At 52.3% G+C, this 22,948-nt stretch overlaps 1 pseudogene across 1 annotated transcript in view; it reads left to right on the forward strand.

Moving 5' to 3' along the window:
- Positions 1 to 15,501, forward strand: part of LOC144364783 (endothelin-converting enzyme 1-like) — a 79,152-nt pseudogene extending 63,651 nt beyond the window's left edge. The window contains exons 14-22 of the transcript XR_013433928.1: positions 3,409 to 3,519; positions 5,177 to 5,275; positions 5,981 to 6,058; positions 7,648 to 7,751; positions 10,943 to 11,053; positions 11,683 to 11,756; positions 12,449 to 12,639; positions 14,039 to 14,134; positions 14,878 to 15,501. The product of XR_013433928.1 is annotated as an endothelin-converting enzyme 1-like (transcript). The remainder of the gene's footprint in view (positions 1 to 3,408; positions 3,520 to 5,176; positions 5,276 to 5,980; positions 6,059 to 7,647; positions 7,752 to 10,942; positions 11,054 to 11,682; positions 11,757 to 12,448; positions 12,640 to 14,038; positions 14,135 to 14,877) is intronic.
- The last annotated feature ends 7,447 nt before the right edge of the window (positions 15,502 to 22,948 follow it).

The raw sequence follows: 22,948 nt of genomic DNA on the forward strand, positions 1-22,948 counted from the left end.
GTCATGGGAACACTGATGGGGACTTAGGCCCCCAGGGTGGGCAGAGGCTTCTGGAAGGAGGTGGTTATGCCAAGCCAAAGCACAAAGAGGAGTCTTAGCAACTCAGCTGGTTTGCAGAGAAGGTAGTTTCTGTTCTGTCCCTCCAGCTGCTTCCCCGTGGAGATGTCAGTGCTCTCCTTATGTAACTGTGACTCTAAAGGTGGGGACTTCTTCCCCAGAAGCATCAAACACATCAAACACCTGCTCACGAGGGTTCCCTGATTCTTATCCTCCCTGTTTGTGGTCAGGGGAACCCAGTCCAGATCCAGGTTCTCTCAGGGAGCAGGAGTCCCAGGCCCCAGATCCAGTAGGCTCCACCCATTTTAAGTGCCCCCAAACCTCTGCGTCTCCTTTTGTAAGAGGCTTCCAGGCCTCCCTCCCTCCCTCTCGCCTGGGAAGCTGATGCCAAGAATTCTGATGCCAAGAATGAGGCCTCCCCATCTCACTTACACATCCAACAAACAGTTACTCCTGCACTGTCACCGTGGGCCAGGCCTCAAGCCCAGTGTGGGAATACCAAGATGGGTGGGATGGGTCTGTGCCCAGGAGCCCTGCCTGCCTGGGAGGTGCCAGGGCTGACCTGCCCTCATGTACCTAAGGATCAGAGAATGGCTGGGAGTGCCCCGGCTGCAGAGCAGGGGAGGCTGGGCAGAGATTTGAATGGGAGGTTCTGCTTCTTACCACACAGCCTTGGGTGGGTCACTTAAATGGGGCAGGGACTCGGTCTTCCCATCTGTGAAAAGGTGATCCCTGGGCTCCGTTTCCTCAGGCCGTAAAGTCGGTTCCAAAGGCGGAAGCTTCTACTGCATGCCTGGCCGGCTGTCCTCGTGCTACCTGCCTACAATCCGCAGATCTTGGTGGGGAGGAGGGACCCCTCTCCACTCCCTGCTGGTGCTCCTCGGGTTACGGTGAAGAGGCTACACGTCGCACAGCCTCCTCAGGGGCCTGCTGGCCCCTCCTTTTCTGCCCGGAGGTGGCCCCCACGTCAGATGAACCTGCCTGACCCTTTCTTGTTTCAAAGAGTTTTCTCCTCATTCCAAAACCTTTGTCGTAGGCAGTCAGAGTGGCCTTTTTGTGGGAAGTCACTGGAGCCAGACTCTCTGGGCTCAAGCCCACCGCAGCACTTACTCCCTGGGTGCTCCCTTTGGGCCAGTGACTTAACCTCTCTGTGCCTCATTCCTCTCCCTTAGTCTCCCTCGAGCATTCTAGGCGTGCGGGCTGCACACCCTGGGCTCTCAGGCACTCGGTGCTGTCACGGCTGTTGACATCATTACTGCACCTCTGTCTCCTGCTGGATGTTCTGGGCATTTCCACAGAGTCCTCAAGGGCAGGCCCGCCGTTGATTCAGCTCTAAATTCCTGAGACCTGGCAAAGTCCCCGAGCAGGGGAGTCACTCAGGGGACAAATGCGTGTGTGTAAAGTGAATGGGCTTCTCCAGAGACACCGGGCAGAAGACAATAAGAATCTGCCCGTGATCCAGCCGTCAGAGCCTCTGCCAAGCCTCACAGTTGGAGACTCCCTAGCTTTGACCCACTATGTGCTTGGCCTCAGCATATCCAGGCCAAGTCTGTGTCCAGCTGTGGGCTGCCCAGTGGCTGGCAGGGCTGCAGGTAGGAGGGAGAGGGGAGCAGAAAGCAGCCATTGAAACGGACACAGGTTGGGACAGCTAAGCAGAATCCAGGGGCTACACTTAGACTAGAATGACCTTCCCTTCCTTCTTGACTAGAAAAAAAATGTTTTAAGTCATAATTTACATACAATAGAGTATTTAGTATACCTGGCCATGGTGGCACACTCTGGTAATTCCAGGGAGACCCTGTCTCAAAAAAAAATTTGAGACATAGAGTAGTTTAGTGTGGTGTGAGGGTGGCCCTGGGTTCCATCCATAGCACCCCATTAAGAAAAAAAGAAAGCAAGCCCGCCTAGCATGTGTGAAGCCCTGGGTTCAACCCCCAGCACTTAAAAACAATATGCACACACATGTGTATAGAGTGTGGGTGAAGGATACAGTTTGTTGATTTGTGACAATGAAGTCGTGCGTGTGACCACCAGCCCGGTCAGGACAAACAAGGTTTCTGTGGACCCAGTTACCCGGCATGCCCTCGGGCCCCTTCCTGCGTCTCCCCAAGGTGCTGCAGATGGGCAGCCGAGTCCTACACTGTCTGCCTGGCCGCCTGGCTTAGTGAGTCTGTGGAATTCGTCATGTTGTGGCATCTCTGAGTAGCTGGTTCCTCCGTGCTGCCAAGTGGTATGTCGCTGTAGAAAAACAACACATTTTGTTTATCCATCTGTCTGCCGATGGGCATTTGGGTTGTTCACAGTAGGGCTGGTGTGAAGCAGGCTGCCCCAAGCTGGTTGTCACGCCTGTTCCTCAGGGTTAAGAGGACCCTGCAGCCGGACTGGTTTCCATAAGCAGGGTCATCACACCTGGTCATACACACTGTCCATGGAGGGATGGCCGGGCAGGGGGACAGCGAGGCTGAAACCCTCCCGGTGCTCTTTATCAGCCCATGCTCTGGGGAGCTGCAGCTCAAGGACCATTTCTGGTTCATACTGAGGTGTCCTGTGGGCTAGCACTGCTTGTGGGTGAGACTGAGGAAGAACCAACTTAAGCCCGGCAAAGTGACACACCTGTGATCCAAGCTGCTGGGGAGGCTGAGGCAGGAGGATTGCAAATTCAAGGCCATTCTGGGCAATGAGCATTGAGAGACCCTATCTCAAAATAAAATATAAGGAAAGAGCTGGGGTTGGGGTGGGCATGCGGTTCAGTGGTGAGGCACTTGCCTGGCATCCTTAGCACATTAAAAAAAAAAAAGCCGACATTGAAGTTTTGTGATGTCACTGTGGCCTTCTCTCTCTAGGAGGCTGTAAATGGGGCTGGGCCCCTGGCCTTCTGGGAAGGTTGCCGTTGCTCAGGTGGACAGGCAGCTTCCTGAGGTTCTGTGCCTCCAAGATTCCTTGTGTCCTCCAGGAGGCAGGACCAGGTGGAGTTGGCGGGAGCCCCAGATGGAGGACCAGGCATGTCAGAGTTCCCATCCCTGTGGCACCCCTACCCACTGTCACCTACTGGACCAGTGACTGCCCTTACTGAATTTCTGCTTCCTGTCTGTCCAGTGGCCCATCGCTGCCCACTAGGGGTGCTCAGTGGCAGACCTTCGTGAAGTGCCAAGCACAGAGGCTGGTACTCAGGAGACAGTAGATGGTGGCCATGAGGGGTGTCTGTGGCCTAAAGTAACTTCTGTAGCCAGAAGAGGTTTGTCTCCCTGGAGTTCTGGGGGGAAGCACAGGCCTCCTATGGCGCCACCTCCCAGCCAGGCCTTGGGAGAAGGAGGACTGGGCCCAGTGACCCTCTGCGCTCGTGTTTTTCAGACCTGCCTTCCTCGCTGGAAGTTTTGCATGAGTGACACGGAAAACAACCTGGGCTTTGCCCTGGACCCCATGTTTGTCAAAGTGACCTTCGCCGAGGACAGCAAGAACATAGTAAGTACCTCCCCTGTGGACAGAGTGGGCATCGCATCTGCTGGACCACCCCCCACCCTGCCGCCAGCCTGACAGCCCACACTCTGCTCTGCCCTGGGCCTTTCCTGCTCCAGGCCACAGGATCCTGGGGCCTTCTTTAACTCAGAGGCCGTCTTCTCAGGCTGCAGGGTAGGACTTACTAAATGACTTCCGTGGTTGAGGGCCAGGCCAGTTTGTGTTATTTAATTTGATCTTCCCAGTGACCCCACGAGGCTACCACAGCCATCTCCACCTCCTGGGGCTGTGAAGGACCCCACCAGGTAATGTTGACCTGGAAGTGACATTTTTCTTACTCTGAGGGTGACAGAATTATTCGGGCAGGTAGAGGATCATCATGGCTGAGTGCTGGGGAGATAGCCAGCCCCTAGCTCAGATTCTGGCTCTGTCACTTGGCTGGGTGACTTGAGCGGTGTTCTCCCCTCACCTGGGACATGAAAGTAGGGCTGTTTCATCTGCAGAGGGGTGTTAAATTGTTAAGGTGAGATTGCAATAAATCACCAAGTGGATCTTAAAGCAAGAGACAGGCCAACGGCCAGGCTGCTAGTCCACACCCTTCCACCCCCTCCCAGGGTTCGAGCACACCTTTTGTAGTCCAAAACCATATTAACGCATAAGTGGCTGTTGCTATGACTCAAACCATAAACGAACATCATAAGATCTAAAATCATAAGCAGTAAAGAGGGTGGGCCAAAACATCCCTAGTCAAGGACAAGTTAAAGAATGGCTACTAACATCTAGACAGTCCACCTCTGACAGGGTAGATTGTCCAAGAAAAATGGGAACTGAAGAGGGGACACTTTCACGTTATATAAGAATTGCCATCTGTGTCGCCTAACGTGCTATGCTAGGCAACCGCTCGCTGATGGGTGCAGAGGCGGAGCTTTTCCACGGGAGAAGTGTTTCTTACATGATGTGGAGTCTCAGGGCAAAATGGAGTCTGTGTGGTCATTGCCCACACAGCCTGGCCATAACAAAATGAGATGCTACACGTAAAGAACACCTGGCCCAAAATAAGCTACAGTCAATGGCAGCAATTGTTTATCACATCTGCTGAGGCAGAATCTGAATCCAGGTCTGTCTGGCCCCAGCCCCACGGCTCTTGCCTTCCCCTTCCCCAGAATTCTTCCATCTTCTATCTTTGGCCCCTGGGTCTGCCCGTGCATCGTCACCCTCAACAGCTGCCATTTGCGCCTGAGTGTGGCCTTTCTGAGTGCTCCTCAGATCAAGTTCTCTGGGTGTTAAAGCTCTATTCCATCAAATAGGATCCCATCAGCCTGGGAGAGGCCATGTCTTCTGGATGGCTCCAAAAGAGCACTCCACCATGCTAAAGGCTCCGAAACGTCCTGCTGCGGACCTTTCTGCTTCCCCAAGGCACATCCAAGCTCATTCGACCACAGAGACCAGTGCGCGGAAAGCCCGTCTTGTCTCACGGGATGTCCATGTTAGGAACATGGTCTGGAAGCACAGCCATGGCCACCCTCTTAGCCCGCTCTGCAGAACCTGAGGCCTTGAGCGTGGGCTCAGTTTGACCTCAGGTCCAGTGTCATCCTGCCTGGGGCACTGGTTGCATCTAGGGGGCCAGTGCCCAGAGCTGAGGGTGCAACATCTGTCTCCTCAGGCCAGCGAGATAATCCTGGAGATCAAGTAGGCCTTTGAGGAGAGCCTGAGCATGCTGAAGTGGATGGATGAGGACACCCAGAAGTCAGCCAAGGAGAAGGTAAGGCCGCCCAGGGGCTCGGGCACCCAGGCTTCCTGCACCAGGCGAGAGCAGCAGAGAGAGAGCAGGGCTAGGAGAGGCCAGCCTGTCCCCTGGGCACGCATGGATGCTGTCCTGCCTTGTGACCAGTCTAGCAGGCCTGGGGGACAGCCTGAAGCCCAGTGTCACACATCTCTTGGCTGAAGGTGGACAGGCAGGAGAGCACGCGCAAGAGAGGTGGACCAAGCCACTGTGGTGCCCGCTCCCTCCACAGCTCCCAGTTCCCCAGCGGTGGGGGATGGAGCCTCAGAACCTCATCACCTGCCAAAGGTTCCAACCCTTGAATTTTGGGGACACATTTGGAGCATAGCAGCTTCCCTTGGGGAAGCAACATTTAATCAGAAACCCAAAAGATTAACTGGGGGCTGGGGTGGTGGCTCAGCGGTAGAGCACTCGCCTCACCTTTGTGAGGCACTGGGTTTGATCCTCAGCACCACATAAAAGTAAAAAAAAAAGATATTGTGTCCACCTAAAAAAAAAATAAATATTTTTTGTTAAAAGATAAGTTAGGCAAGGAGAGAATGTTTCCAAAAAGAGATGTGAAAGTCCTAAGTGGGGAGGTGCCCGATCCCCCGCACCTTGACCTGACCCTGAGCACAGAGCCCACAGAGCTGGGGCCAGCAGGCCAGCATCGCAGGTGCTCAGTTCTGTGTCCCTCCCATCTAGGCGGGCGCCATCTACAACATGATAGGCTACCCCAACTTCATTATGGACCCCAAGGAACTGGAAAAAGTGTTCAACGACGTGAGTGGCTTATGCCCTGCCATCCCAAGTGCCCACTTGGGGAGGGGCCAAGGTGGGCGGGACGCCCAGGGCTTCTGGAGGCAGGGAGGCTGACCTGGCATCATGACAGCCATCAGGGGATTAGCTCAGTGGGAGAACGCTGGCCTCGCTTCATGACTCCAACTGGTTCAACCCAAGCACTACATAAAACAGGGGGCAGGGGGGCTGGGGTTGGCTCAGTGGCAGAGTGCTTGCCTCACACACGTGAGGCCCTGGGTTCGATCCTCAGAACCACATAAATAAATAAATAAATAAATAAATAAATAAATAAATAAAGATATTATGTCCATCTACAACTAAAAATTTTTTTTAAAAAAAAAAGGTCTTGGGGAAGCAGATCCTAAAAGGTGCAGCACCACCTGACCCTGACTGAGCCTAGAGCCCATAGGGCTGGGGTCAGCTGGCCAGCATCACGGCCCTAAAACACCACGAGGTGGGTAGAAATGTGAAGCCCCTCACACCCCCATTCCTGCTCCAGAGCGGCCACCTGTCTTCAGGGTTGTACCCCAACCTCCTCAGAGAAAACTTGGACCTCAAATTTTGACCTTGAGATGGGGATGGGAACGAGGAGGCAGCCATCCCAAATGCACGGTGACATTCCACTGAGGCAGAGGGGGATTGCTGCCTCCCTGCTGCCAGAACCTTCGGCACATCATCCCTTTAAGTGGGTTGTGATTTTGCCCCAAATGATAGTTTCCTATCTTCTCATGAGTGAAATTTCTGAAATTCAGGCATTTTTGAAATTATAATAACCTCTCATCATGGTTCTATTTAAAACCTAAGACTATTAAAATTACTTCTGAGAATAGGAGACTCATTCCACAGCCATGTTTCTTGAGAACAGTTTCAGACACCCCAGGGTCATTATGATGCAAGACCCAGAGTCTCCTGGAGATAGCTCAAGCAGGGCCCACAGGACAGGGGCCTGCCCCTGAGGGCCCAGTGTTTTATCGAAGCCCTTGGGTAAACCGTAAATATCTGAAGTGGACCTGGGGGAGGGCTTTGTACCTGTCAGGAGCTGAGAGGCCTTGCCCAGGGATAGGGGTGTGATAACACCTGTCCCCTGACATTTCAGAGCTAGATTCCAGCGTGGTTCATTAAATCTGTGCTGTCCAATTTGTTAGCTACCAGCCATGGGGGGCTATTTAATTCATCAAAACTTAAGTTAATTAAAATTTAATTACAGTAGCACATTTGAGATGCTCGGTAGCCACCTGTCACCAGAGTCTACCATATTGGCCAGGGTGGGTATAGAACACACGGAGAACACACCCATCGTCACAGTCCTGCAGGACAGTGATGGAGATACTTCTTGCCCAAGGGAACCACTGCCGGGGCATCCTGCAGCACTGTGACACTGTCAGGCGCCTGAAGGAGACAGTTGTTGCTGGGCCCAGCAGGTTAGAGGCCTCCAGAGGGGCGGGAGCCTGCAGCTCCGGGCCCACACTCTGGCCCTGGGCCTGCGGACCCATCCCTTCACCTCGAGGGGTCTGAGTTTCTGAGTTTTCTCTGGGCATGCTCCCAACCTGTGTCTCTGCTTCTTTCTTCAGTACACGGCAGTTCCAGACCTCTACTTCGAGAACGCCATGCGATTTTTCAACTTCTCATGGAGGGTCACCACTGACCAGCTCAGGAAAGCCCCCAACAGAGACCAGTGAGTCCCCCAGGCCCGGCCAGGAAGGCCTTGGTTCCCCACCATAGGGATGCACCCCGCTGAGCTTGCCTTCCCCACCCACTGTCAGGTGCCAGGTGTGACTGTCACAGAGGCCCTCTTTTCAAATTAAGAAACCAAAAGCCGCTGGGTATGGTGGCACATGTCTGTAATCCCAGCAGCTCTAGAGGCTGAGGAAAGGGGATCACAAGTTCAAAGCCAGCCTCAGCAACGGAGAGGCGCTAAGCAACTCAGTGAGACCCTGTTTCTAAATAAAATACAAAAGAGGACTGGGGATGTGGCCCAGTGGTCGAGTGCCTCTGAGTTCAATCCCCAGAACCCTCTGCAAAAAAAGCTAGAGTAGAGCCCATCCTGGCCCCAGTCTGTGCCGCAGTGCCCAGCCTGTTGGCAGAGTGAAGGCCTGGCACCACATCCCAGCTTCATGGCCTCTGCATTCAGAGCCTTCATTTCATTATCTTCGAAGTAGAAGGGAAGGGAACTGGTTCTGGGGTCATTGAAGCAATCCAGTGTGGGAACTGGGGAGAGCCAGGCCCTGAGAGGAGGCCCTCCGCATGGGTGAATGTCCCATAACTCCTCACAAACAGGAGCGGTGGTTTCTCCCACTGTCTCCCTGAGAGCTGGGGAAGGTTCTAGAAGGGCGCTGATAACCAAGCACATTAACACACTGCAAATCCCACTGTGCATCAGTGTCCCTTAGGGAGCAGTTTCAAAAATATTCTCCTAGGATGAGGGTGTAGCTCAGTGGTAGAGTACAGCCTAGTACTTGAGACCCTGGGTTCCCTCCCCAGCACTGCCAAAAATGTGAGTGTGGGTGTGGGGGTTGCCTCCTGACGTTTTTGTTGTTGTTGTTGTTGTTGTTATTGTTGTTGTTGTTATGGTGGTGTTTGGTTGTGGGGGCTTTTGCAACGGGGTTAGGGAGTTCCTGGGGATTGAACCCAGGAGGGCTTTATCACTGGGCTAAATTCCCAGCCCTGTTTTATTTTTTATCTTGAGACAGGGTTTGACTAAGTTGCTGAGAGCCTCACTAGGTTGCTGAAGTTGGCCTTGAACATGTGATCCTCCTGCCTCTACCTCCCAAATTGCTGGATTACACTTGGGCACCACTGCACCTGGCCATAGCCTAACTTCTACCCAAGATCTTAAGTCAGAATAATCTGGAGAAAGACCCTTCTTTTTAAAATGGTCTCCCCAGGAAAGTTAGATGTAGTCAGCCCGGTACTAGTCCCTCCACTCCTGAAACAGGATAAATCTTACCAAAAGTCAGAACGAGTCCTCTTTGCCTCTGGCGCCCTCTGGTGGGCAATGGAGGTTCAAACATCCTTTTCCTCCAAGTTTTCCATTGTCAACCAGGGTCCCCCTAACAAACAAGAAGGTAGGTGGGCCTTCGCCTTCAGAATATGGCACAGACACTACTGCCAATTTACCTGGCTTTTTAAATTTTAGATTAAAATTTTTCACTTAAACTTGTCTTCTAGCCAGACACAGCAGTATTCATCTACAACCCAAGCTACGCAGGTGGCTGAGGCAGAAGGCCTGAATTGCCAGCCTAGGCAATTTAGCAAAGTAAAAAATAAGGGCAAGGGATGAAGCCCAGTGATAGAGCACCCCTGGGTTCAGTCCCCAAGGAAGGAAAGATTAATGCAGTGTGGAAAATCTGAACCAGTCGTGGTGGTGCACACCTGTAATCCCAGTGGCTCAGGAGGCATGGGCAAAAGTTCAAAGCCAGCCTCAGCAAAAGTAAGGTACTAAGCAACTCAGTGAGACCCTGTCTCTAAATACAATACAATATAGAGCTGGGCTGAGGCTCAGTGGTCATGTGCCCTGAGTTCAATCCCCATTAGCCTCCTTGCCCCCCCACAAAAAAAATACAATATAAAAAATCTGAAAACTTATCCATGAACTTTTCATGCCCTGTACACTAAAATCATTGATCTGTCTTGCACTTTTTGGATTTTTTACATAATCATGGCCTCATGCATTGGTCCTTTGGAAAATAGCGTTTTGCCAGGCATGGTAGCACACGCCTGCAATCATAGCAGCTAAGGAGGCTGAGTCAGAGGGATCATGAGTTCAAAGCCAGCCTCAGCAACTTAGCATGGCCCTAAGCAACTCAGCAAGATCCTGTCTCTAAATACTATATTAAAAAGGGCTGAGGATGTGGCTCAGTGGTTACACACCCTGGGTTCAGTCCCCAGTATGAAAAAAAAACAGAAAAGAAAAAAAAATGTGGTTCCACTAAGATTTACAGATTTTTCACTCTCATATGCTGCAGCCAAAATTTTTTTTTCACATTAGTTAACATCATAGTTGACCTCCTGAGAAAAGTTTTAAGTACTATCAAATTCATGATGGTCAATACAAGTTTTCCAAAATTATAATTTTTCTTTAAAACTTTAGTTTTTTTGAAACCTCAGATTTTTATCATTGGTAATAAATGACAAAATGTGAATTTTTCCCCTGAGGTGCTAAGCTTCCCTTTTCATTTTCAAGAACATGTCTGCCTAGTTGCCCAAGTCCAAAATTCCATGGCTGGTCAGTCATCCGAAGAGGATGAGAGAGGTCTGAAGCACCACGTGGGTATTTCCCCATTGGTCACACGGGATATTAAAGACTGGTACTTGGGGGCCGAGATTTAATGGAATTAATAGTTAGGCTACTTTTTCCTGGGTGTTGTCAATGAAAATGACTGGCTGGATTGTTTTGGTTGGAGCACCTTCTGGGGAAGGAGAGGTGGCCGCTAGGACTTGCCTGGCTCCCTGCCTAGGTGGCAGCAGTGTCATCCACAGTTGCTTTTGTACCATGATGCACATCTCAACACGTGGCAGAGGCAAAGTGTCTCAATGTTATAATGAAGATAGTTTTGACATCATAAACCAGAGGATCTTGGGGACTGTCCACAGACCACACCTTAGAACAGTTTCTAGACACATTTCAAGCCTCAAAAATAACCTCAGTTCAATATCTGATGGTCCCTCTTGCTGTCTGTGAGCGCCTTGGTGTGGCACCCTCTGAGGTGACATCTCTGATTATAGACATTCAGGTGTTTTCTAGTTTCCCCCTCAGAAACAGTGCTGCCCGATGTCCTTGTGCTGACTTGGGCCCGGGGTCAAGGAGAACCCACTGGAGTTCCACTCCGCCCACCTCCTGGGCTCTCTCACACCTGTTGCTTGCAGGTGGAGCATGACCCCGCCCATGGTGAATGCTTACTACTTGCCTACCAAGAATGAGATCGTGTTTTCGGTTGGGATCCTGCAGGCGCCCTTCTACACCCGCTCCTCGCCCAAGTAGGCCATCTCTGGTACTGGTGCCCTGATGGGTTCCCCGCCCCTTAGCCAGCCCTGTGTCTGCAGCTGACCCTGACAGCCATCTTACTGAGCCATCTGAGCCCCGGTGGCAAGGTGGCCTAGAATTGCAGCGTCGTGGGTGCAGAGCGCAGCATCCCCCGTCCCCTGCCTTCCCTCCAGGGGTCTCTGGGGCCGAAAGCTCCTGCAACCAGGGAACATGGCACAGTTGTGCAGTCAAGAGCCCCATGTGGGAAATACTGCTGTGACGGTGGCTTAGAGCAGTCACAGCCAGGGAGTTGGCGGGTGAGGGCGCTGTCTTAGAAGCTGGACTCCTGGGATGACCGTGTGGAGCTTGGGAAGAGATGCTGGCCCATTCCCAGGCTCCGTTTGCTTTAAAGCTTAACTGCTAGTCTGTGGGAGGGGACAGTGATCCTCTAGAGTGTCCAGCACGTGCATGTCACCCACAGGGCACAGCTGGCTCCCTTAGACTGCCCAGCCTCTCATTGTCTCCAGGGCTGTGTCCCACAGAGCCCCGAGAGACTCTGCTACATCTCAGGCCCAAGAAGTGAGGGCCACATGACAGGGCAGGAGCCAGAGGCCTTGTTCTCACTTTGCGTTTCTCCCTCCAGGGCCTTAAACTTTGGTGGCATTGGTGTCGTTGTGGGCCATGAGCTGACTCACGCTTTTGATGATCAACATACAGGTTCCTTGGGGTCCCTCCAGACAGAGCCCATCAGCTTCTTAGCCCCGCTGCCTCTGCTCCCTGGGACTTAGCTTTGGAGAGAAGGACCAGAGTCTAAACCCTGGCTCAGCCGCTTGCCAAATGCTCTCAACTCGGCAAGTTACGTCATTCTCCAAGCCTCCTTATCTGCAAAATGGGTGCAACAGATCCAGGTGGGGGTGGAGAGGATCGTGTGAAGACTATAGCGAGCACCTTCTGCAGGGTGCTGGGTGCTCGGTGCAAAGTGGGAATCAGAGATGTGGAAGTCACACCCTCCTCAGCAGCTAATGTCCAGGGTCTTCCTCAACTGCCCCCTCTTGGGGACAAGAAGGAAGTGGCAGAGACCCTGGAGACCAGGCCTGTCATGTGCTCCTGACTCTGTCAACTCCACTGGCCCCTTGCTGGCCTCCATTCCTTGGGATCCGAGGCCCTTGGCCAGTGGAGATCCACCCCGCGCCTCAAGCCTTTGCACAGCCACTCGGCCGCCTGCCTGGCCACTTTCCCCCACCCTCTCCCACTCGGTCTGGCCCGTCCTCTGGCCCTCTGATGGGCATCCTGTCCCTGTGCAGGCTGGAGGGTGGGGGTCAGACAGAGGAACCCACTTGTCACTGGGAGGGAAGAAGAGCGATAGCAGGGACAGGTCCCACGGTGCCACTCCTGCGCTCTGACCACAGGGCGGGAGTATGACAAGGACGGGAACCTCCGGCCCTGGTGGAAGAACTCCTCGGTGGAGGCCTTCAAGCAGCAGACGGAGTGCATGGTGGAGCAGTATAGCAGCTACAGCGTGAACGGGGAACCCGTGAACAGCCGCCACACCCTTGGGGAGAACATCGCAGACAACGGGGGCCTCAAGGGGGCCTATCGGGTGGGTCTGCTCCCCCTGTGCACCTGTCCAGGTCCACATCTGTCCAGATGCCTCATCAGTAGGTCAGCGTAGAGATGCCTGGCAAACTGCAGGAGTGATGTGCCTCAGTTTCCTCATCTGTCGGTGGGGGTGGGGAGGACGAGAGCAATGACTGTGGATGCAGAGCCTGAGGCGGGTGCCCAAGGCCTTCTGCTCGGAGACCACCTGCCTGAGAGACCCGGGAGAGAGCCAGGGTGGGGTCCACCTGCAGAACTGGCCCCTTCTTACCTTTGAGGGGGAACCCACTGCCAGGTAGGGCAGCAGAGTCCAGTTGGACACTGAGCACAGAGCCAGTTCTGGGTTCTGATCCTAGTCTAGAGTAAGTGGCTACCATCTGAGCTCATTGGCTTGGCTCTGAGCCCCTGACCTGCACCCTCAGGTGGCCAGAGGTGAAAGCAAGTGACTCTCATACAGGTCCCAGCCCGAGAGGCAGCCTGGCAACTCACCAAGGAAAAAGGGCCAGGGGCAGGGGGTGGTGGAAGGAGTAGAAAGCAAGGGCCTCTGTCACTGAGAAAGAAGCTTGGTTCTATTCTGGTGAAAGTGGGAGCCACTACAGGGTCAAACAGGAGACATGATATAAATCCTTCTTTAAGGCAGGTCTGCAAGCCCGCAGCCCGTGGGCAAATCCAGCCCCAGCCTGTCCCTGTAGGTTTGGGGGACCTGGCCACACTGTGTCCACAGGTTGCCTGTGGCTACTTTTGCACTCTGAACGCAGAGGAGGATAGTTCAACAGGGACTGGTAGCCCCAAAGCTGGAACATCTACTCCGGCCCTCACAGAGGATGTCTGCCAACACCCACCCTAGATGGTTTGCCACATGAGGAGGGTACCAGGCTTGTGTCCTTGGTTCCTCTGAGTCAGGGCGACCCGTTGGAAGCTGTTGTGTGATTAACCAGGCAAGAGGCCCTGTGGAACAGGGGGAAGGGTGAGGAGGGTCAGATTTGGGGTGTTTGACTTGGCTGGAAGAGTTGGGGGGCACTCTGGGTTTTGAGCCTGAGTAACTAGGAGGGTGGTGGTGCCATCGTATGGTGGCAGGTTTGGTGAGGGTACGTGTGTGTGTGACTTATTCCTTCTTTGCCATGCTGAGTTGGATGTGACCTTGGGTGTCCTGCTAAGGCAGTTGAATATCCAGATCAGGGAAGAGGCTGGCGCCAAAGTGCACATTGGAGAGCCATCGGCATTGTATGGCGTTTTAGGCCTTGGGGTCAATTGCACTCCCCTTTAGGGAGGGAGCAGAGAAAGAGGAGGGATCCTCCAGGCTGAGCCAAGGCCCAGACCCCAGAAACCAGCCCCGGCCTGCACACTAGCCCCTCGCCCCTGTGTCTTGGCTGCCCTCAACCTCTGGCCTTCTCTCCTCCCAGGCTTACCAGAATTGGGTAAAGAAGAATGGGGAGGAGCAGACCTTGCCCATGCTGGGTCTCACCAATGACCAGCTCTTCTTCCTGGGGTTTGCACAGGTGAGTTCATTAGGGGAACAGGTACAGGTCCCCTCCGATCACCAGCTCCCTGACTCATCAGACCATCTTCAGGTCATTACCCTGTGAGGAGGTGAGCTTCCTGTCATTAGAGAGATTCAAGGAAGGGCCAAGAAAAAATACTAGTATCCTGTATGTGGTGGAGTAGGCCCCTCCTGGTTCTGGGGTTCTAGAAACTTCTTAACATAGCCAGACACGGTAATGCATGCCTATAATCCCAGCTCCTTGGGAAGCTGAGACAGGAGGATCACAAGTTCGAGGTCAGCCTCAGCAACTTGGCAAGACCCTATCTCAAAATAGAAAATGAAAAGGGTTGGGATGTAGCTCAGTGAGAGAGCAATCCTGGGTTCGGTCCCCAGAACCGGGGGAGAAAGAAATCAAGACCCACCAGGTCGGCACTTGAGTTGGCCTTCAGTTGATTCCCAGAGCTGCTTCTCGAGAGAGTGCCCTGCCCAGGAAAGATGAGATCTGGACTAAATCCAAGATTTGTAAAGTAGAGTTTGGGCAGAATCCCAGCCTGGTACGTTGGCATCAGACAGAGACCCGGCTCTGGCTGAAGAGACACAGCTCGGTGACACCTGCGTCAGAGAGGGGCACGGGCGCACACCAGCCTCCCCTCCGACCCACCCACGGGCCTTCCTGACTTCTTGGGGTGTGAGCACCAGGCGAGGGCTCATTCCACCCCTGCACAGTGACCCCAGCTTCTCCCCCTTGTTCCCTCAAAGGTCTGGTGCTCTGTCCCTATGCCCGAGAGCTCCCACGAAGGCCTCATCACCGACCCCCACAGCCCCTCCCGCTTCAGGGTCATCGGCTCCCTCTCCAATTCCAAAGAGTTCTCAGAACACTTCCACTGCCCCCTTGGGTCACCCATGAACCCTGGTCACAAATGTGAAGTCTGGTAAAGGGCAGAGCACAGAGAGCCAAGACGGAGGAGAGGAAGGGGCTGAGGACGAGCCCCGAGGGGAGGCTGCCGAGTCTGCCCCTCCTTCCAGCCCCTTGGCCTCCCAGGGACCCTTCCCCGAACTGGAGGGTTTGCAGCCAGCACTGGGCCAGGTGGGGGTCCTTCACATACCCGAGTTGCTCCCCTGTGCAGACCGGCATCCCAGCGTGCACCAGCTCCAGCGGGCATTTGGGTATTGGGCTGGTGGCTCACCAGGCCTGGTCCCCACAGTGACAAGGGCCAGGGGACACAGCCCCCTCGCCCACATCCAGCACCACATAGACCACAATTACCACTGTGTCAAATGCTTTAAGATATATTTTTTGGGGGAACTATTTTTTAAACATTGTGGAATACACTGGAAATCTTCAGGGAAAAATGCATTTAAAACACTTTTTTTTTGCATGAAGGATTGTTATATTTATTATGTTTTCTTTTTTTTTTCCTAAATAACCTGTGGACAAGGAAGCCCCACTGATTTACCCCCTCACTGCAAGGCTGGGCTGAGGCAGGGACACATACACACCTGCCCCAGGCCACTAAACAAATCCTCTGACTGTGGTGACTACTGCATGGCCACCCACAGACAGGAAATGTGGGAGCCAGGCAGAGGCCCAGTTCAGGGCCAGCTGCTCTCAGCTTGCTGCCCCTGCCCCCAGAGTTCAACCATGGAAACCCCAACAAGGAAGATCTCAGCCCCACATTCACAGCAGGGACTCATGGCTATGGCAGATGAAGCCAGGTCAGGGTCCCCAGCATAGTCTGAGGGCACCCAAGCACCCTGAATCTGGAGCACAGGGCCCTCCAGCACCAGATGCACGCAGCTGCCCATAGACCTTCTCTTTTGGCCCTTCCTCTTCAGGTCACCCCGTGGGACGTGTTGCTTCTCTGTAGCAACCCCCCACCCCAGCCATTCTGGGCTCTGCCTTGCAGGATCCCTCTCCCCCAAGGGAAGGAGGAAAGAGACTGCCGTTCTTGTCTCCAGAAGGGTCCAGATCCTCCCCTGAGCTCCGTCCTCAGCCCCCAGCCTGGTCAGCTTCCAGACCAGTTCTCTAGTGCCTTATCTGAGGCTGCGGCCTGGGCCTTGCTGAGGAGATGACCCCTGCCCCAGCGGATCCTGGCCTCCTCAGTGGAGCCCCCAAGTGTCCTGATTGGAACCCAAGGCCATACTCCCACTCCTGATGCTCACAGGGCCACCCGTCAGCCCCCAGGAGCTCTGGCCTGCAGGACTGTGGCCCTGGGTAGTAGAAGGTAGATGCTGCTGCCCTCGCCCTGTGCTCCAGCCATCAAGGCCCCCTGGTTTAGATCAGGACGGCCCCTGCAGCTGGACAGGCTCCCCTCCTTAGACAGGAGGCTAAGGGAAGGGTTCCTCAGCGCAGTCTGGCCCGTGGAGTCAAGAGACAAAGAAGGTCACCCCTTCCAAGAGGCCACAGCTCCTTCCAACAGCGGATGCTCAGGCTCCACCAGGTAGGTGGACCCAACTGCAGCCGCACAGCATCTCCTGTGGAGAGACCAGGCCCTGCCCCATGGCACGCCCCTTACCGAGGAAGCCTTGTCCAAGAGGCACAGACAGCTCGGGTCAGCAGGAGGCTTGTGAGTGGACTCCAGGTGAGGCCCCTGTTCCTCACAAACAAGTTCAAGGCCTGGGAGCTCTTTGGAAGAAAGAAAAGAAGGAACCAGGGAAGGAGCTAGAGCCAGCCACCTGGGAGGTGAGCCTTTTCCGTCCCTGCGCCTCCCTGTGCCTCCGCTGCCCCACCCTCCTGCCTTCCCCAAGGAAGGGTGGTCCAGGAAACTGTCAGTGCTACCAGCCAGACACAAGTGTCTTGGGCTGGAGTCTAGCCAGAGGGAATGGAGATGGCACTCCCCGTCAGGATGTGCGGGGCAGGGGGAGAAGTCCAGGCCCACGCAGAGGCAGCGTCCCCACTCCCATTGCCCCTCCACAGTGTCAAGGCCAAGGAGAGATGGGAGGCTGCACTCCCAAGACCAGGGGAGCCTCGGGCTTGCTTCTCTGTGGGCACATGGGTGTGGGGTTTGGAGGTGGGAATCTATTTTTTGTATTATGTTTCGTGCTACTGTAGTTTTGTGTGGCACTATTGTAATTAAAATAAAGTACTTGTATCGAGAGCCACTTGTGTCTGAGTGTCCTTCCAGGATGCTGTGCATCCTTTGGAACCACAAGAAAGCCCCAGCCAGCCCAGAGCGGCCCACCCTAGCCTCACTAGGAAGAGGCTTTGGACCCTGAGGAACAGCTGGAGCTTCCTCCTGCCTGCACCCACCTAGCCAGCACCCCCACAGCCAGCCGGGCTTCATGGGCAGGCTTGTATGCACCCCCTACCCGTGAGAATGATGCATCTCATGGCCTGGGCCCAAGGGGCTCCCTGGTCAACGTCATCTTTCCATTATCTCAGAGCAAAAGAGTTTCTGGATCTCAGATGCTTGGGCAGGGCAGGCAGGAAATTCAAAGAGGTCCAAAAAACAGCCTCCGCTGGCTTTTACATGTGTTCTTCCTGCTGCCTGGAATGTTATGACTTCCCCACCTGGTGAACTTCTACCATCCTTCAGTGCCCCATTCACCATCACCTCCTCTAGGAAGCTTCAGGTCTGCATGGGGGGGGGGCTCACACAGGCTTTCCTCTCCTTCCAGAAGGTATTAGTTTACTAGGACTGTTGTAACTAGGTACCACAAACACGGTGGCCTACACGACAATTGAGGTGTTGGCCCCCCAAGTCTCTGGGGTTACAGGTGTGGGTCACCAAGCCCGACCTGACTCTACCTGTCTTTAAAAGGAGTAGGTCATTTCTCTGTTTCTCTGGCTATAAGACCTACAATGTACTCTCTTCTTCTGTCTTGGTAACCATCAGGTATGGGCGACAGTGAGGATGCCAGAGAGAGTGATATGCTTTGAGCTCAGATTGTCCCCATGAGGTGCAAAGGGGCCTGCGAGGCCCATAGGCCCCAGTGTCTCTCTCCAGGGCAGCTGGGAGAGCCCCCTCCCCTCCACCTCTTGTCCTCAGGAGAGCAGCCTGTTAAAAGAGCAGGTCCCTCTCTGTCACTGGCTCCTACCTCTTGTGTTTGACCCTGTTGTGTCCTGTTTGTTTTGTCTGGGGCAGTGCCGGGATTAACCAGGCCTCAGGCTGCAAGCGCCCCACTGAGCCACACCCCAGGCCTCCAGCTTCTTTCTGGAGCCCAAACAGGCCAAGCCCTTTCCCACTGAGGCTCTGGGTCCCTTTTATCCTTCAGGCTGGAATGTTCTCTGCACAGAGGGCACACCCCTCCCCAGCAGGATGGATGCATGAATTCTGTTTAGACCTGCCATGAGTCACGTGCCTATTGGAGTGCAGCCATGTGCAAGAGTTCTCACCCACCTCCCCTGGAGCTCACAGTCTGTGGGACAGAGAATTTCTCAGCCCTGATGCTCAGAGGAGGTGTCATTCGGGGACACTGGGTTGCAGGGCAGGAAGTGGCTGAGTTGGGTTCTGAGCCCAGGCCACTCTCTTGGAAAACATGAGAAGCCGCTAGAAACAGAATGCCCCAGGGATGCCACGTGTGCAGAACACGCATGCGCGTACACACACACACACACACACACACACACACACACACACACACACATGAAGGCACAGGATGGAGGAGCTGGCTGCTGCCCACCCTTTTGCCAAGAAGGGAGCTTTTAGCCACCCTTCCCCCAGCCCTGGGCCTTCAGATGCCCTCCCTCCAGACAGGCCACCTCCCAGGGACTAAGGACAGGCTCCTTCCTCCCCCGGCTGGGGTCCCAGCGCCCCTTGCCGTTCCCATCTTCCTAGATCCTCACCCAACCTTGTTCTCCCCCCCAAGCAGGACTTGAAACCCCAGCCTGGCCCTTCAGACTTCACCCGACACATGTGGAAACACACAGGTTGTAACTTGGGAACAGCTGGAAAAAGTAAGCAATCTGTAACAATTGTGTAAGCAGAAGGGCCTGCAGAGGCCTCTGAAAGGGTGTGGGAGCAGGGGGTTAGGACAGACTTTAAACTTGTAAAGAGTTTGGTCCACTGAAGAGCCCAACCAGAACTTGGAAAACCTCAGAAGAGAAAACTGACAAACTTTACCAAAGACCGTCAGAGAATACCCTTGAGCACCCTGCCGGTGGGCGGAAAATTCCAATGTAATATTCAATGCCAGCTCTCCCAAAATTAATGTGTGATTTCAGCGTACTCTCAGCCAAAACCCCAAGATCATTTTGCATAGAATTTGACGAGCTGCTTCACATGAAAGGGAAAAAGCACAATCAGGACAATTCTGAAAAAAAAAAAATTTGAAACAACGAAGGAGCTATATTCCATATGTAAATATTTATAAAGCAATGGTAAATGAGAGCTGCTGTAGGTTAGGAACAAGTACCAAACTGGAATAGACCAGAAGCCAGAGACAACCCTGCACATATATAGGAATTAGTGTAAGATAGAGGAAGCTCTTCGTGAGTGGAGAAATGAACCATTTAATAAATGGTGTTGGGGGATTCATTTGAGAAAAAATGAATTTAGATGGAATTTCTTCCTACTGTGTACATCAGGAAGTTCTCTATGCATTAGAAACCTAAACAGACTAAAATTATAAATGTATTAGATAAAATATAACAATCTGTTTATAACTTTGGATTAGCAAAGCCACCTTTTTTTAGCATTTATTGTTACTGTAATTGGACACACAATACCTGTATTTCTTTTTCTTTTTTTAAATAAAATACCTTTATTTTTAATTTTTTTATTTTTATATGGTGCTGAGAATTGAACCCGGGCCTTGCACATGCTAGGCGAGTGCTCTACCCCTGAGCCACAACCCCAATTCCCCTTTATTTCTTTCATGTGGTGCTGAGGATGGAACCCAGAGCCTCACATGAGCTAGGCAAGCGCTGTACCACTGAGTCACAACCTCATACCAGCAAAGCCACCTTTTAAAAACCACAAAAAGAAAAACATAAAGAAGATAAACACATTTGGCAATACCGAAATTTCATTCTTTTATAAACCAAGGTACCATGGGGAATGGGGTGCAGCTCAGCGGTAGAGCGCCTGCCTAGCATGCTGAAGGTGCTGGATTCAACCCCCAGAATCACCAAAAAAAGAAAGAAAAAGAGAAATCCAGAAATAAATGAGAAATAAAAAATTTTCCCCTATCCTCTGACCACCATTCACAAAGGAGGGCAGCTTAAAATGGGAATTCTCCTCAAGAAATGGGCTGGGAGAGGGCCAATTACAGTCTCCAAAACACAGGTACAGACAGGGAGGTGGACCCGGGGTGTGGCTCAGTTCTAGAATGCTTGCCTAGTATTCTGGAAGAACGCAAGTTCAAAGCCAGCCTCAGCAATTTAGCACTAAACAACTCAGTAAGACCCTGTCTCTAATAAAATACAAAACAGGACTGGGGATGTGGCTCAGTGGTCGAGTGCCCCTGAGTTCAATTCCTAGTACCCAAAAGAAAAAAAAAATTAAACTTAATAATAATTTAATTATTTACATGCTCATTTAAATGTGTTCCGTATACATGTGTTCAATTTTTTATGATTCTAAACAGACTGATTTTTCAGAAATTCTTTTTAATTTCAAATTATCTTTACATCTAGAATCAAGTGAAACATTTTAAATACTGGATTTAGTTTTCTTCCATCCTATGGGGCTTCATGAAGCAAGAAGTTAATCTAGTTAAAATAAGTAAATAGTAAAAAATAGTAAAAAGAGTAGTTTGCTGGTCTGGCACAGTGTCACAAGCCTATAATCCCAGCAATTTGGGAGGCTGAGGCAGGAGGATAGCAGGTTCAAGGCCAGCCTGGGCAAGTTAGTGAGACCCTGTCTCAAAATAAAAAATAAAAAGAGGACTGGGGATGTGGCTCAAGCGGTAGCGCACTCCCCTGGCATGGGTGCAGCCCGGGTTCAATCCTCAGCACCACATACAAACAAGATGTTGTGTCCGCCAAAAAACTAAACAATAAATATTAAAAAAAAAGACTCAGGTGGCACAAAGCCTGTGTCATTTATTTTAATAAATAAATAAATAAATAAATAAATAAATAAATAAATTATAAATAAAAAGAGCTGGGGATGTGGCTCAGTGGTAAAGCACTGCTGGGATCCATCTACAGTACACATTTAAAAAAATAGTATGTTTGCTAGTAATTTTTCTTTTTTAAGCAGGGATTGAACCCACGGTTTCATGCATGCCAGGCAAGCACTGTTCCACAAAGCAACATCCACATCCCTCTTATTAAATTTTTGATTGCACAAAAAAGATAAGGATTAAAACTTGTCATGTGGGGCTAGAATTGTGTCTCAGAGGTAGAGCGCCCGCTTTGCACCCGGCAGGACCCGGGTTCGATTCTCAGCACCACATAAAATAAATAAATAAATAAATAAAGGCATTGTGTTGTGTCCATCTTAAAAAAAAAAAAAAAAAAAAAAAAAAAACTTGTCATGCCATTGAAATGGACTCTTTGGGAATTCAAGTTTTGTCTTATTTCTATCCTGATTCCTACAAAGATCCTATATCAGCTTAATTTTTGTTTGAGTATAGTATGGGTTACTACATTTTGATTTTCAGTCTAGTGTGTTAGGGCCTAGAGCATAATGGCAACAAGGGAAGCAACCTAGCAGGGGCCTGAGTGGGTCAGGTGGATGCTCCAAGTGGCCCTTGGCCTTCAGTGGCTTTCTTTCCTCAGCCTTTTGCTGGCATGATTTGACAGAGGCTGCCTGGTGGAGGCACACCTGGCCTCTGGAGTCTCTAGAGGCTATTCTTGGATGAGCCTTGGGTGTCTTGACTGACCTCTGAAGCCTCTGCAGCTGAATATGTTGGAAGCAGAGGCCCAGGTGTTCAGGTGGAGGCCCCAGGGAACTATGACCTGATTTGCCTACCTGGTGGACACTTGTAGCCTGCCCGCCTGCATCCTTCTTCCTGTTGGTCTCAGCTGCCTTGGGCTCTGTGTTGTGTTTTCCCTGCTCCATGAGGTTTCCCTGATTGGGCCTGGCTGAGGCAGGGCTCCAGGGTATGTGGGTGACCCTGTGCTGTCTGAAGGTGTCATGTCTCAACAGGGAGTGGCCTCTGAACCTTCTGTAGTTACCATAGAGGACATACCTGGTGAGCAGGCAGCTGCCCAGCACCTTCTCAGCCAGAGGAGAATGGATTAGGCTGCTCTGTGCGACGTCTTGGACACCTTCACTGTGGATGATGAGCAGGTAGTTAGTGTTTCTGGCTGCAGAGCCTCCCGCCAGCCCTAGAATAGCTGGTAACCCTCACATCTCCACTGAGAAAACTGAGCTGGGAACTGAGCTGTTTGTGAGGCAGCAGCACCCACTCAGGTTTTGGCACTTGTGGCAGGTAATTTTGGGGGTGCCATCTTTCTGTTCTGTGCTGCACATCCTACCTGCCCACCATCACTCCTAGCTTCTATTTCTTGTGAAAGTTTCTCCGTTGTCATCCATAGGCCACCCAGAGTTCTACTTACCAGCCAGGTGGTGTCCAATTTGGGCATTTGCCCATCAGCAAGCTGTGCTTGAGACACCAGTGGTATGGTGGGTGCCCTACAGAGCTTGATGTCTGTTCCTTGGGTTTCAGATCCTGCCCTGTAATTTTCCAGAGCATTGGTTGGGTGTGTTCCAGGTTCACTATAACACAAGAAGAGAAGCTTGCTTGTGTAATAAAGGTGCTATGCACAGGAGGAAAGCAGAGCTGCTTCACCCTGCAGGGGGAGCTGTCACTCACAGAGGGCTGTGGGTCATCCTGAGTACCATGGTCACACATTGTTTCCCACATGAGTTGGGCTGTGCCCTGGTGAGTTTGGAATCCTGGTATGGACCTTCCTCCAGGGCCAACTTTTGTGGTCCAC

The sequence above is a fragment of the Ictidomys tridecemlineatus genome, unplaced genomic scaffold (assembly GCF_052094955.1).
Source record: "Ictidomys tridecemlineatus isolate mIctTri1 unplaced genomic scaffold, mIctTri1.hap1 Scaffold_75, whole genome shotgun sequence".
Lineage (NCBI taxonomy): Eukaryota > Metazoa > Chordata > Mammalia > Rodentia > Sciuridae > Ictidomys > Ictidomys tridecemlineatus.